A 14,907-nucleotide genomic window follows, 5' to 3' on the forward strand; every position below is an offset into this window, starting at 1 on the left:
CTAAAATAACATTATTATTATTATTATTTTATAAAATTCCTAGCAAGTAGGTAGCCCAAAACCTTGGTCATCCCAAAACCCCTGGGAATGCGAGTAGCCCTGTCTAGAAACTCTCTGCTCACCACAGATGAGGAAAGGGGATATAAAAGTTGATACAAACATTGCCAGCTTAATGAACTCGAACCAGGTTTATCAAAGGCTATCTGGTAGGCTGTGAACCTGCACCGTCATAAACAATACTCACTAACAGATTTGAATAAAACTAGCCATTTCTTCTTGGAATCTAATTGTGATGGTGACGACAGCTGATGTAGCAATAGGGTTGTTAGTTGTCTCTAGTGGGCAGCAATTAGGAGAGGGGTTGTTCTCCTTGAATGGAGTTTTCAGGAAGATGGGGCTACAAAGAGCAGGATTTAAAAACAACAACCAGTCCTAAGGCATCTCAGAACACCAAAAGATAAGAAGCAGTGTGGCCTTGTGGAAAGAGCACAGGCCCGGGAGTCAGAGGATCTTGATTTTAATCCCACCTCTGCCACTTGCCTGCTATATGACCTTGGGCAAGTCACTTAACTTCTCTGTGCCTCATCTGCAAAATGAGGATTCAATACCTGTCACCCCTCCTTCTTAGACTCTGAGCCCCGTGTGGGACAGGGACTGTGCTTGGCCTAATTATCTTGCATCTACTCCAGCACTTAGTTCAGTGCCTGGCACATATTAGATACTTAACACATAATATTACTATCATTATTATTTTAATCTTTGCTTCCTCATAACCTGGAATGGGAGTTTCAAGAGTTTGTCTGACTGATCAGCTAGAGCCGAGAACTGATAAAGTATATCCTATCAAGTAAATGACTGGGAAAAAGGCAAAGGTAGGATTTTTCAGCAAGTTTCTCCAACTTACTGATGCCTGGAAAGTATATGCATCTAACATGCCAACATGTATACAGTCACAAGTGAGGTGGGCTACTAACTCCTCACTATTGGTTTCAAAGCTCTCCATCACCTTGCCCCCTCCTACCTCACCTCCCTTCTCTTCCTTCTATAGCCCAGCCCACTCACTCCGCTCCTCTGGTGCTAACCTCCTCACTGTGCCTAGTTCTCACCTGTCCCGCCATCGACCCCTGGCCTATATCCTACCTCTGGCCTGGAATGCTCTCCCTCCTCACATCCGCCAAACTAGCATACTTCCCCCTTCAAAGCCCTACTGAAAGCTCACCTCCTCCAGGAGGCCTTCCAGACTGAGCCCCCTTTTACTCTGCTCCTCCTCTCCCCATTGCCAACTTCCTCCCTCTGCTCTACCCCACTCCCTGCCCCACAGCACTTGTGTATATATGTACATTACATTGTTCTATTTTAATACGTGTATATATATATATATAATTCTATTTATTTATATTGATGCTATTGATGCCTGTCTACTTGTTTTGTGTTGTTGCCTATCTCCCTGCTTCTAGACTGTGAGCCCGTTGTTGGATAGGGATTGTCTCTGTTGCCGAATTGTACTTTCCAAGCACATAGTACAGTGCTCTGCACACAGTAAGCACTCAATAAATACGACTGAATGAATGAATGAACCCCCTGATGGAGGAAGCCAAAGCCAAACCTCCCCTCCCCTGGGGATCTGGACACACAAGAAAATCAACACAGCATATTGGCAGAGCAAGCCAGAGCAAGCCCACAAGGGGCTCACAGTCTAAAGAGGATGAAGAACCAGTATTGGAGCCTCACTTTACAGTTGAAGAAACTGAGGCATAGAGGTGTAAAGTGACTAGTCCAAGGTCACAAAGAAAGCAATTGACAGAGCCAGAATTAGAACTCAAGTCCTCTGACTCTCAGGTCTGTGCTCTTTCCACTAGGATATGCTACTTCTATAGAAACAGGGAGGTAATGAATGAAAAATCCTTACTTGTTCCTCATTGATCAGGCAGAAAGTTAGAGAAGATAGATTGATTATTTTCAGGGGAGACTGGAAAAATGACAAATTCAGGCTTCTAAGGCAAAACAATGACCCAATGGATTGAAAATTCACCTCATCACTAGCAATTAATATTGACTAGTTACAAATGAAGTACCTCCCAGGTACTAAGTAGAACAAAAAGAAGGGGCCTTCAAAGCATTTACAGTCAGGAACCATATCCATCCTGAACTCACTAGATTATAAACCTCTTGAGGGTAGGGATCATATCAACTAATTCTATTGTTCTCTTTCAAGCGTTTAGTACATTGCTCTGCACAAAGAACAAAAGGTACTCAGTAAGTACTACAGATCAAAAGAAAGAACAGCATCCATATTTCTCTTGAACATAATTATTATTATTATTATTGTATTTGTTAAGCACTCACTATGTGAGAAGCACTGTTCTAAACACTGGGGTAAAAATAAGGTAATCATGTTGTCCCACGCTGGGCTCACAGTCTTAGTCCACATTTTACAGGTGAGGTAATTGAGGCACAGAGTAGTTAAGTGGCTTGCCCAAGGTCACACAGCAGACAGTGGCAGAGCCAGGATTAGAACCCACATCCTGACTCCCCAGCACATGCTCATTCCACTAAGCCACTTTGCTTCTCTAGGTTTTCACAAACTTGTTTCCATCTCCACAATCTGCATTCTTGTAATTCAGTAGCCAGCCTCCTGCATGGTTGGAGAACCCAGACTGCCCTCAAAGTTCCACATCTGGTCCTTGATCACTTTACAAGCCTCACTCAATTTCAAGTAGCAAATTAAACCCACAAACAACCAAGTCAGCCATATCAGACCGGACCTATTTGCCTACACGCTAGGTGGAGAGTATGATGACAGGATAGGTTGTAACCTGCTTGAGGGCAGACATTGTCTCTACCACTTCTATGGAATGGTCCTCCCAAGGGCTCAGTATAGTGTCCTGCAACAGTAAAGTGCTCAATAAATGTCACTTGATAGACTGCCTGTATGACACCCCAACAGCTGCAGTATGGTGTACTGAAAGGGACAAGTGAGAACACAGGGGACAGAGAAAATGTTTTAAAAGAGGTGAAAAGCACACTCTCAATTAGCAAGTGGGGGACAACTGAGGTAGAGGCTCACTGTAATCAAGAAAGGAAGCTTTTTCTGAAGAGAACTGGGTTCTAATCCCAGCTCCGCCACCTTCTGCTGTGGAACCTTGGTCATGTCCCTTCACTTCTCTGTGCCTCTCTTACCTCATTTGCAAAATGGGGATTAAGGCTAGTTGTCCCATGTGGGACAGGGACCGTACCCAACCTGATTATCTTGTACCTACCCCAGTGCTTAGAAAAGTGCCAGGCACATAGTAAGGGCTTAAATACCATAAAAAGGAAACTTTGAGCAGATTATGAGAAGCAAAAACAAAAAATAGATCAGGAGATGCAAAGAGCAAACACATCAGCCCGATGGGAGACAATCCATGGGTGTACATGGTGTGGTGGGGTGGCAGTCACATATCAGCCTTTTCGGCCCTCAGGCATTCATAGGTAAAAAGAGCCCAGCAGCCATTGGAGCCCCTTGGAGCATTTTCATTCTCTCACAGAATCAATGCCATCATCATAAACTATTTACTAAGGCCTGAGGTGGATATGAAGTATCTTTCAAAGGGCCAATGAGGGATTAAGAAGGCCACAAATGTATCACTTCCTAATATGAAGGGAAACAGACCTGCATTTTCCAGGAATTACATCTCCAGGTAGTCTAATTGCAGAAACCAGAGCTATTCAAAGAAGCAGTATGGCCTAGGGGAAAGGGCACGGGCCTGGAAGCCAGAGGACCTGAGTTATAATCACATCTATGTCAGGTGCTTGCTGTGTAATCTTGAAGAAGTGACTTGGCTTCTCTGTGCCTCAGTTTCCTCAACTGTAAAATTAGGATTCAAATACTTGTTCTCCCTCCTACTGGTACTGTGAGCCCCAGATAGGCCAGGTACTGTGTCTGAATATTAACTACATTCATTCATTGATTCAATTGTATTTATTGAGCACTTACTGTGTACAGAGCACTGTACTAAGCGCTTGGAAAGTATAATACAGCAATAAAGAGAGACAATCCCTGCCCATTACAGGCTTACAGTCTAGAAGGGTCTATCTACCCTAGCTCTGGTTCCTGCTCTGGAGGAGCTCACGATCCAATCGGGAAGACCGACAGACAAAAGTCATTCACAGATAGTTGGAGGAGAAAGAAACAAGGCTACAAGCTGCCGAAAGCAGAAGTGTGGAATGATAAATAGGTAAATAACACAGAAATTCCTCTCCCATCAGAGTCAAAGAGCTCAATCAGCTCTCTCACTCTTACTTAGCCTCACTCCACTCCCCTAACAACCCAGCCCACACTCTTCACTCCTCTAATGCCAACCTACTCACTGTCCCTCATTCTCGCCTACCTGCCAATGACTCCTTGTTCCCAGTCTCCCATCTGCCTGGAACTCCCACCCTCTACATATCTGACAGACCGGCCCTCTCACCACCTTCAAACCCTTACTGAAATCATATCTCCTCCAGAAGGACCTCCCGGACTAAGCTCTCCTCATCTCCCAACCCGATTTTCCCTCTCTACTGTGACACCTATACACTTAGTTCCACCTACTAAGCATCTAGGTATCCCTCACATCTCCACCCATACAACACTTATGTACATATCCTTATACGCAATTTGTTTCCTCTACTTGTAATTTATTTTAACGCCTGTCTCCCCATTAATCTGTATTCATTCATTCATTCAATTGTATTTATTGAACACTTACTGTGTGCAGAGCACTGTACTAAGCGCTTAGGAAGTACAAGTCGGCAACAGATAGAGACAATCCCTACCCAACAACGGGCTCACAGTCTAGAAGGGGGAGACAGACAACAAAACATATGTGAAGCACTTGCTATTTGACAAGCACTATTCTAAGTGCTGGGGTAGATACAAGATAAGCAGGTACCCTTGCGCTCTCCTACCTCACCTAGCTACTCTCCTATTACATCCCCAGCCGGCACACTTCGCTCCTCTAATGCTAATCTTCTCACTGGACCTCAATCTCGTCTATCTCACCACTGACCTTTTGCCCTCATCCTACCTCTGACCTGTATGCTCACTAAGATCAGAGATCTTGTCTACCAATTATATTGTACTCTCCCAAGCACACAGTACAGTGCTCTGGCCAAGTGCTCAATAAATAACATTGACTGATTCTAAGTCAAGAATATGCAAAGGGACTAAGGGCAGATGCAGGGGAATGCCTGCTGCAATAGGTGAGTTTTCAAGGGGTTTGGAGGATGGGGAGGGTGGTGACTGGCAGATTTGAAAGGGGAGGAGGTTATGGGGGGGGGCATGAGCAACAGGTGAGAGACAGTAGATCAAAACTAAGGCCTAGTGATGATACCTTGAGAAAAATGAAGAGAACAGCAGGGATGGAGTGTGAGGGAAGAGCTGATAAGTATCATGGAGAGAGCTGGTGAACTGCCTTAAAGTCAATGGACAGGAGTTCCTGCATAAGGCAGATATGAATGAGTAAGCATTGGAGGTTTCTGAGGAAAGGAGAAATGGGTGCAAAGCAAAGGTTTTAGAAAGGTGATCTGAGCAGCAGAGTGAAAGAGGTGGGCTGGAGTGGGGAGAGGCTGATTTAATCACCTAACAAGGATATGAGACGAGTCTAGACTTGCGTGGTGGCCATTTGGGTCAAGAGGAAGGGGATGGACTGAGGAAAAAGCAGCATAGTGCAGTGGAAAAAGCATGGCCCTGGAACTCAGAGGGCCCTGGGTTCTAGTCTTTGTTCTGCAAACTGTCTACTGCGTGACCTTGGGAAACTCACTTTACTTCATCATCATCTGTAAAATGGGGATTCAATACCTGCTATCCCTCCTATTCAAACTGTGGGCCCCAGGTGGGACAGAGACTGTGTCTGACCTGATTAACTTAACCCCAGAGCCTAGGCCAGTGCTTGACCCAAATTAAATGCTTAACAGATGCCATAATTACTATTATTATGTGGGAAGGGGAAAAAAACCAATAGATTTATGGACAGACTGAATCTGAGGGGAAAAGGATAGGGAGGAGTAAAAGATATGAGTGCAAGCTCCTGGGCTAAGGATGGTGGGACTGCCAACTTTGAAGAGAAAATTAGGAGTAGGGTAGGGAGGAAAGATGAGGAGATCAGTTTTACATATGCAGGACATCCAAGCGGAGATGTTCCGGAGCTAAGAAGATGATGAGGGGGGAACTGTGGAGCCTGGAAGAGGTTCATTCATTCATTCAATCATATTTATTGAGCACTTACTGTGTGCAAAGCACAGAGTGCTTGGAAAGTACAATTTGGCAACAGATAGAGACAATCCATACTCAACAATGGGCTCACAGTCTAGAAGGGGGAGACAGACAACAAAACAAAACAAGTAGACTAGCATCAATACTATCAAAATAAAAAGAATTATAGATATATACACATCATTAATAAAATAAATAGAATAATAAATATGTACAAATATACACAAGTGCTGTGGGGCGGGGAAGGGGTTAGAGCAGAAGGAGGAAGTAGGGGAGATGCAGAGGGGAGTAGGAGCAGAGGAAAAGGGAGGCTCAGTCTGGGAAGGCCTCCTGGAGGAGGTGAGCTCTCAGTAGGGCTTTGAAGGGGGGAAGAGAGCTAGTTTGGCAGATGTGAGGAGGGAAGGAATTCCAGGCCAGAGGTAGGATGTGGGGCAGGGGTCGACGGTGGGACAGGCAAGAACGAGTCACAGTGAGGAGGTTAGCAGCAGAGAGGTTAGCAGCAGAGGATCAGAGTGTGCGGGCTGGGCTGTAGGAGGAAAGAAGGGAGGTGAGGTAGGAGGGGGAGAGGTGATGGAGAGCTTTAAAGCCAATAGTTAGGAGTTTTTGCTTCATGTGAAGGTTGATAGGCAACCACTGGAGATTTTTGAGGAAGGGGGTGAGATGCCCAGAGCATTTCTGTAGAAAGATAATGTGGGCAGCAGAGTGAAGTATAGACTGAAGTGGGAAGAGACAAGAGTTTGGGAGATCAGAGAGGATGCTGATGCAGTAATCCAGTCGGGATATGATGAGAGATTGTACCAACAAGGTAGTGGTATGGATGAAGACAGAACTCCTCAGAGAGGTGATGGCTGAAGCCATGGAAGACAGTGTGCGCCATGAGAGGGAGAGTATAAAGTGAAGAAGCAGAGGGGCTCAGAAGAGGACACCCACAGTTACGGGGGTTGAGAAGAGGAAGAGGTGCCAGCGAAAGACACAATACAGGGAAGTCAGGAAGGTAGGAGAAGAACCAGGATGGGAGCCTTAACAACAACAATAACATTAATAATAATAATTTTTTTAAAAAATCACAACTGTGGCATTTGTTAAGCACTTACTATGTGCCAGGCACTGTACTATACGCTGGGCTCCTTTTTCTCCTTCTACAGCACAGCCCGCACCCTCCGCTCCTCTGCTGCTAACCTCCTCACTGTGCCTCATTCTTGCCTGCCCCGCCGTCAACCCCCGGCCCACGTCCTTCCCCTGGCCTGGAATGCCCTCCCTCCACACATCCACCACACTAGCTCTCTTCCTCCCTTCAAAGTCCTACTGAGAGCTCACCTCCTCCAGGAGGCCTTCCCAGACTGAGCCCCCTTTTTCCTCTCCTCCTCCCCATCCCCCCCCAACCTCCTTCCCCTCCCCCCAGCACTTGTATATATTTGTACAGATTTATTACTCTATTTATTTTACTTGTACATATTGACTATTCTACATATTTTGTTAATGATGTGCATATAGCTTTAATTCTATTTGTTCTGACTATTTTGACAACTGTCTACATGCTTTGTTTTGTTGTCTGTATCCCCCTTCTAGACTGTCTCTATATGTTGCCGACTTGTACTTCCCAAGCGCTTAGTACAGTGTTCTGCACACAGGAAGCACTCAGTAAATACGATTGAATGAATGAGTGAATACAAGGAAATCATGTCCCACATGGGGCTCACAATCTTAACCCCCCTTTTACAGATGAGGTACCTGAGGCCCAGAGAAGTGAAGTGATTTGCCCAAGGTCCCACAGCAGACAAGTGGCAGAGCCGGGATCAGAACTCAGGTCCTTCTGATTCTAAGCACTCAATAAATACAATTGAATGAAGGAAGGAAGGAAATTTGCAAACCTGTGCTCTGTCAACTAGACCATGCTGATCAGATCTACTCCTGAGGTGTCTACATGGGTGTGGAGTCTTGCAGTGCGGGAGAACTAATAAAAATTGCATTTCTAGGAGTATAAGTTAAAGGCTTACTATGTGCCATATGCTGGGGTAGCTACAAGATAACTGGATCAGAAGCAGTTTCTGTCCCTTATGGGATTCAATCTACGAGGGAGGGAGAAAAGGTTTTAAATCCCCATTTGGCAGATGAGGAAACAGGCACATACAGTTAGGTGACTTGCCCAGGGTCAAAAGTGGCAGAGTCAGGATTAGAATAAATCAGTGGTATCTATCAAGCACCTATTGTGTGAACAGTGTTATACTAAGTGTTTGGGAGAGTACAGTACAACTGAATTGGTAGACCTGTTCCCTGCCCACCAGGAGCTTACAGTCTAGAGGGGGGACAGATAGTAGCCCGTTGTTGGGTAGGGACTGTCTCTATATGTTGCCAACTTGTACTTCCCAAGCACTTAGTACAGTGCTCTGCACACAGTAAGCGTTCAATAAATATGATTGACTGAATGAATGAATAAATTATGAATACTTAAGTGCAGTGGGACTGAGGGTGGGGCGAATATCAAGTGCTTAAAGGGTACAGATCCAAATGAAAGGGTAACACAGAAGGGAAAGGGAGTAGGGGTATAAGCGTGGCTCAATGGAAAGAGCATGGGCTTTGGAGTCGGAGATCATGGGTTCAAATCTCAGCTCCGCCAACTGTCTGCTGTGTGACTTTGGGCAAGTCACTTAACTTCTCTGTGCCTCAGTTACATCATCTATAAAATGGGGATTAAGACTGTGAGCCCCCCATGGGACAACCTGATCACTTTGTAACCTCCCCAGTGCTTATAACAGTGCTTTGCACATAGTAAGCGCTTAATAAATGCCATTATTATAAGCTTTATAGGGGAAACCCTCTTGGTGAAGATGAAATTTTTATAGAGAAGCAGCATGGCTCAGTGGAAACAGTACGGGCTTGGGAGTCAGAGGACATGGGTTCTAATCCCAGCTCTGCCACATATCTGCTGTGTGACCATGGGCAAGCCACTTATCTTCTCTGTGCCTCAGTTAGCTCATCAGTAAAATAGGGATTAAGATTGTGAGTCCCACGTGGGACAATCTGATTACCTTGTATCTACCCCTGCACTTAGAACAGTGCTTGACACATGGTAAGTGCTTAACAAATACCATGATAATAATAATAATAATTGTTATAAGTCCTTGAAGGTGGGGAAAGGTGGTGGTCTGTAAAATATTCATTCAATCGTATTTATTGAGCGCTTACTGAAGGGGGAGGGAGTAGGCCTGAGGGCAAGGGCTGGGCAGAAAGATCAAGACACAGTGAGTAGCATTTGAGCACAGTGAGATGGCATTAGAGAAGCGAACTGTGCAGGCTGAGTTGAGATAGGAGATTACTGAACTAAAGAAGGAGAGGGTGAGCTGATTGAGTGCTTTAAAGCCTATGGTGATGAGTTTCCATTTGATACGGAGGTGGAATGGGCAACAATGGAGTTTTTTGAGAAGTGGAGAGACATGGACTGAACTCTTGTTAGAAAAATGATCTAGACAGCAGCTTGAAGTAAGAACTGGAGTGGGGAGAGGCAAGAGGCAGGGAGGTCACCTGGGAGATTGACGCAGAAGTCAAGAAATGATATAATAAGTGCTTGAATTAGCATTGTTTGGAGAAGTAGTGGAGGAAGTCAGTCAATCGTATTTATTGAGCACTTACTGTGTGCAGAGCACTATACTAAAGGCTTGAGTTTGTAGTGTTTGCAGAGGAATGGAAGGAGGGAGATTGGAGGGAGCTATAGGGTCAACCCCTTCTCAGGGTCACACCTGGAGAGTTTCTAGTACTCCACCAGTCTTGGCTATGGGAGGGAGAGTCAAACAGAGGTCTCTCCATTCTATTCCTAGCTTGGCCAGTGGCTAGCCAGTGGAAGGCAATCTGCTACAAGTCAAAACTCACCTGTGCTGGGCAGCAGCAGCACCGGAGAGAGTTGAGGGCAGAGACTCAAGTTTACTGTGCGGAAGAAGGCAATGGTAAACCACTTCTGCATTTTTACCAAGTAAACTCTATAGATCCACTACAGGAATGATTGAAGATGGAGCGCAGGGTGTTCTGGGAGAGATGTGCCTGTGGTGTCGATATGGTCGGAAACGACTGGAAGGCATAAGGCGTAGGGTCAACCGAAGGTCCAGGTCCTGTGATTCCCAGGCCCTTACTCTTTCCATTAGGTCACACTGCTTCTTTTCCCTCCAAAAACTGTCTTTAGCTACTTTGTTTTGTACTGCAATCTTGCATGTTGATAATCAATTGTTGTTCTATTATTGTGGGTGTCTACCTTCCATCTAATGTTTACCTTGTAATTACCACAACACTTAAGCTTGCCCACAATAAGGGCTAAGTAAACATCATTACTCCTATTACTAAATCAAAGGTCCCATACCATTTCCAGGAAAACCAGCTGGTCAATATAGCACAAGGCAACAGAGAGATCGAGGAGGATTAGAACTGACTTATTGAGAGCACAGTTCATCATAGCTCAGGAGCGGGCCACTGGTGACAGTGAAGAGGTCAGAAACAAGACTGTAGGGTGTCAAGAAGGAAGCTGGAGGAAAGAAAATGGAGGTAGCAGGCGTATAAAACCCAATGTGTTTAACAAATACTGTAATAATAATAATTATTGTTATTGTTATTACAGTATTTGTTCATTATTATTATTATCCAGGAAGTTTGAACAGGGCTGGGAACAAGGAGATGTGATGATAAGTGGAAGATTCAGCATGGCTTAGTGGCACAAGCCCAGGCTTGGGAGTCAGATCTCATAGGTTCTAATCTTGCTCCACCACTTGTCTGTTGTGTGACCTTGGGCAAGCCATTCAGCTTCTCTGAGCCTCAGTTCTCTCATCTGTAAAAGGACGATTAAGACTGAGTCCCACGTGGGACAACCTGATTACCTTGTATCAACCCCAGCGCTTAGAAAAGTGCTTTTCACATAGTAGGCACTTAACAAATATCATTATTATTATTATTCAAGGGGATTCTGAAATGACTCTTTTAATATGGGAGAAATGTAAACATGCCTCAAGGCAGAAAGAAAGGAACCACTGGAAAATCTGAAGGGCAAAAACATTCAGAGAGGCAAACTTTCCCACATGGAGCACGATTAAAAGTATGCAATCAAAATTTTCCAGCACCTTCCCAAATGTTTTGTCTCCTTTGAGCGCTGACACTAGCACACATCTGTGGACTAAGCCTCGATAACAATCACCAGCCCAGACGTCCCGAGGGCGGGAAAGCGGATCAGGCAGAAGGAAGGGAGTGTCTGCTGCAGCCGTGCAACCCTTGGGAAATGCTTCTGACCAGAGAACCACCAGCAGCGCTTCACGTGCTGGAAAGATCCAGCAGTATTCCTGAAAATTTCAGGCTAATATGGATGGTGAAGACCACAGCAGGTACTTAGGTGGCCCCACAGAAAGCTCACTGGAGGCCTTCCTTGAAGCAACTAGAACTGGAACTCCCCATTCCTGCTTTGAGCAGGCTGCAGCCAAACCCCTTGGATTCTCACACACCACTCCCCACCGACCAGCAGAGAAGCAGCATGGCTGTGGAGAAGCAATGTGGGTTAGCGGATAGAGCATGGGCCTGGAGTCAGAAGGTCATGGGTTCTAATCTGAGCTCTGCCACTTGTCTGCTGGGTGACCTTGGGGAAGTCAGTTCTCTTCTCTGGGCCTCAGTCACCTCATTTTTAAAATGGGGATTAAAAGTGTGAGCCCTAAGTGGGACGGGACTGTGTCCAATCTGACTAACCTGTATCTACCCCAGTGCTTAAAACAGTGCTCTGCACAAAGTAAAAGCTTAATAAATACCATAATGTTAATCCCACTCCCAAATTGGGGCAAAGGCATGGCTCCATCACAAGAGTCCACAGCCACTATTACCACTGCCCTTTGCTGGAAACACATCAGATCAGGGAGAGAAAGGCCAGGAGAATACAACAGCCTTAATACACCACTCTCTGCTCAGCTGCAGACAGGCCAGAACCGTTTGGAGCCCCTGCACCTGATCCACCTCAACTGATAAAGGTCTCCAGTACTACAGATGGGGAAGCAGTGTGGCCCATGGGAAAAAGCACTGACCTGGGAGTCAGAGGACCTTTCATTCATTCATTCATTCAATCATATTTATTGAGCACTTACTGTGTGCAGAGCACTGTACTAAGCACTTGGGAAGTACAAGTTGGCAACATATAGAGATGGTCCCTACCAGCTGTGGGACCTTGGGCAAGCCACTTAACTTCTCTCTGACTCAGTTCCCTCATCTGCAAAATGGGGATTCAATACCTATTCTCCCTATCAACTGTATTTACTGGTCACTAATTATATGCAGTGCACTGTACTAAGCATTTGGGAGAGTACAGTACAGCAGAATTAACAGATGTGTTCCCTGCCAATTAAGACTGTGAGCTCCATGTGGGACCGGATCATCTTGTATATATGTATATATGTTTGTACGTATTTATTACTCTATTTATTTTACTTGTACATATCTATTCTATTTATTTTATTTTGTTAGTATGTTTGGTTTTGTTCTCTGTCTCCCCCTTTTAGACTGTGAGCCCACTGTCGGGTAGGGACTGTCTCTATATGTTGCCAATTTGTACTTCCCAAGCGCTTAGTACAGTGCTCTGCACATAGTAAGCGCTCAATAAATACGATTGATGATGATATGCCCCAGTGCTCGGTATAGTGCTTGGCACATAGTAAATGTTTAACAAATACCACATTTATTGTTATTAATACTAATAAGACTTTAATACCATTATTATCATTATAACAACTTCTGGATCACCATTTCCACAGTATTTCAGCCTCCAGAGTCAAAAGGGGGCCTCTGCCATTGCTCTGGCCATCCCATGCCGAATTCTAGGGAGATTATGTGTAAAATGACGAGTAGACCCAATCTCTGGCCTGCAAGGGGCTCAAAAATCTAAATACATGAAGATTCAATCCACAAAATCCTTCAAAATCCAAAATTCTACATCTACGCTCTCAACAGTAGAAACTCTGACCATTCCTTAATGCTTGCAAAAGGGATCAGGGGGATAGGCAGAGAACCCAGACCTCAAGCTTCTCTCTGTTGCAGGCAATGACCACCTCCATCCACCCTGCCTGACCCTTCCCATAGCTTCTCCTAAGGTGGCAACGAGGCTCCCTGCCCATCTTCAACTAGCCAGAATGGAGAGAGAGTAGGGGTTCTCCTGCCTCTGTGTTGGTCGAAGAGGAGAGAAACAACCAGTCACTAGCCTCCCCCAGCCTCCCCACTTACTCCCAGCAGCTCCCCAAACGAATCTTCCTGATCACCCTGGATATTTTTTTTATGGTATTTGTTAAGCACTTACTATGGGTCATGCCCAGAACTAAGCACTGGGTTAGATACAAGATAATCAGGTTGGACCCAGTCCCTGTCCCACATGGAGCTCATAGTCTTAATCCCCCTTTTACAGATGAGGGAACTGAGGTACCAAGAAGTTAAATGCCTTGCCCAAGTTTGCACAAGGGTCATTTCCCTTCTTTGCCTCCTTTTCATACAAAAGATGATGTGTAAAGTGTTCTTTGGGGTGGCACTGTTGGGGAAACCCCAAAGCAACAGAAGTGCAGGGTATCAGGGTCTTGGGGCAAATGATTTCAATAACTCAATGGTATTGTGTGCTTATTATGTGCAGGGAATTATACTAAGTGACGAGGAGAACACAATTCAGAGTTGATAGGTACGTTCCCTTCCCACAGTGAACTGATTTCAACAACTGTTCGAGACTATTTCCTCTTGGGCTGTGCTTAAGGCCAGGCCAGCTGTTTTTTCCATATGACCCTCAGCTTACTCAAAGACCAAAGACTGCACTTAGCAATAGTTATGTTGGGACCCTGGGCCAGGACTCCCTCTTTCCAGGCTTGGGGGTTGGGGAAAATGGGAAGGGAGAGACAGGCATCCATAAAGCCACTGCTCTGCATTCCAAGTAACCATCTAGACTAGGTAGTCCATGTGCCTAGAGGGATCCTGGAAGCACCTCTAATGTCATATATCGGGCGTTTCTCTAGACAATCAAAAGCCAAGCGCAGTGGTTTGCTTCCTCTAAGATTGCTCCAGAATGACATCCCTAAATGCTGGGGCTGCAACAAACTGAATCAGGCGGTGTTGCTACCATGTTGTTATTGTAGTACCTATTAAGTGCTTACTATGTGTCAAGCACTGTTCTATGTGCTGGGGTAATAACAAGCTAATCAGGTTGGACTCACAGTCTAAGTAAGTGGGAGAACAGGTATTTAATCCCCCTTTTACTGTTGAAGAAACTGAGGCACTAAGAAGTTAAATGACTTGCTCAAGGGAACACAGCAAGCAACTGGCAGAGCCAGGATTAGAAACCAGGTCCTCTGGTCCAGGTCCTCCAGGCCCATGATCCTACTCTGCTTCTCATGTTGCCCTTCGATCATCTTCTCTCTCGGTGAAATAATCCCCGTTCCTTTAACTTTTCCTCATTGATTCTATTTTCAACCCCTTTAATCATTTTCATTGCTCTTCTGTGGACCCTGTCCAATTTCTCCATCTTCTTAAAATGGGCTGCTGAAAACTGAATTACAGTATGCTAATAAGGGCCTTATCAATGTCTCACTTCATGGTTCTTGTTAGGTGATGCTTTTGTTATGGCATTCAAGTGTTATGTAAGCAGTTTTTTAAAATTCCAAAACTATCCTCTTGATTCATATTCTGCT

At 45.0% G+C, this 14,907-nt stretch overlaps 1 protein-coding gene and 1 non-coding gene across 2 annotated transcripts in view; one reads left to right on the top strand and one right to left on the bottom strand.

Annotated features, from left to right (window-relative positions):
• The window catches only part of MED12L (mediator complex subunit 12L), a 535,097-nt gene that overhangs the window by 514,855 nt on the left and 5,335 nt on the right, over nucleotides 1–14,907 (bottom strand). The window lies entirely within an intron of this gene.
• On the top strand, nucleotides 9,955–10,092 carry LOC119934487. The gene has a single exon (XR_005452946.1). It is a non-coding gene; the product is annotated as a small nucleolar RNA SNORA7 (small nucleolar RNA).

The sequence above is a fragment of the Tachyglossus aculeatus genome, chromosome 1 (genome assembly GCF_015852505.1).
Source record: "Tachyglossus aculeatus isolate mTacAcu1 chromosome 1, mTacAcu1.pri, whole genome shotgun sequence".
Lineage (NCBI taxonomy): Eukaryota > Metazoa > Chordata > Mammalia > Monotremata > Tachyglossidae > Tachyglossus > Tachyglossus aculeatus.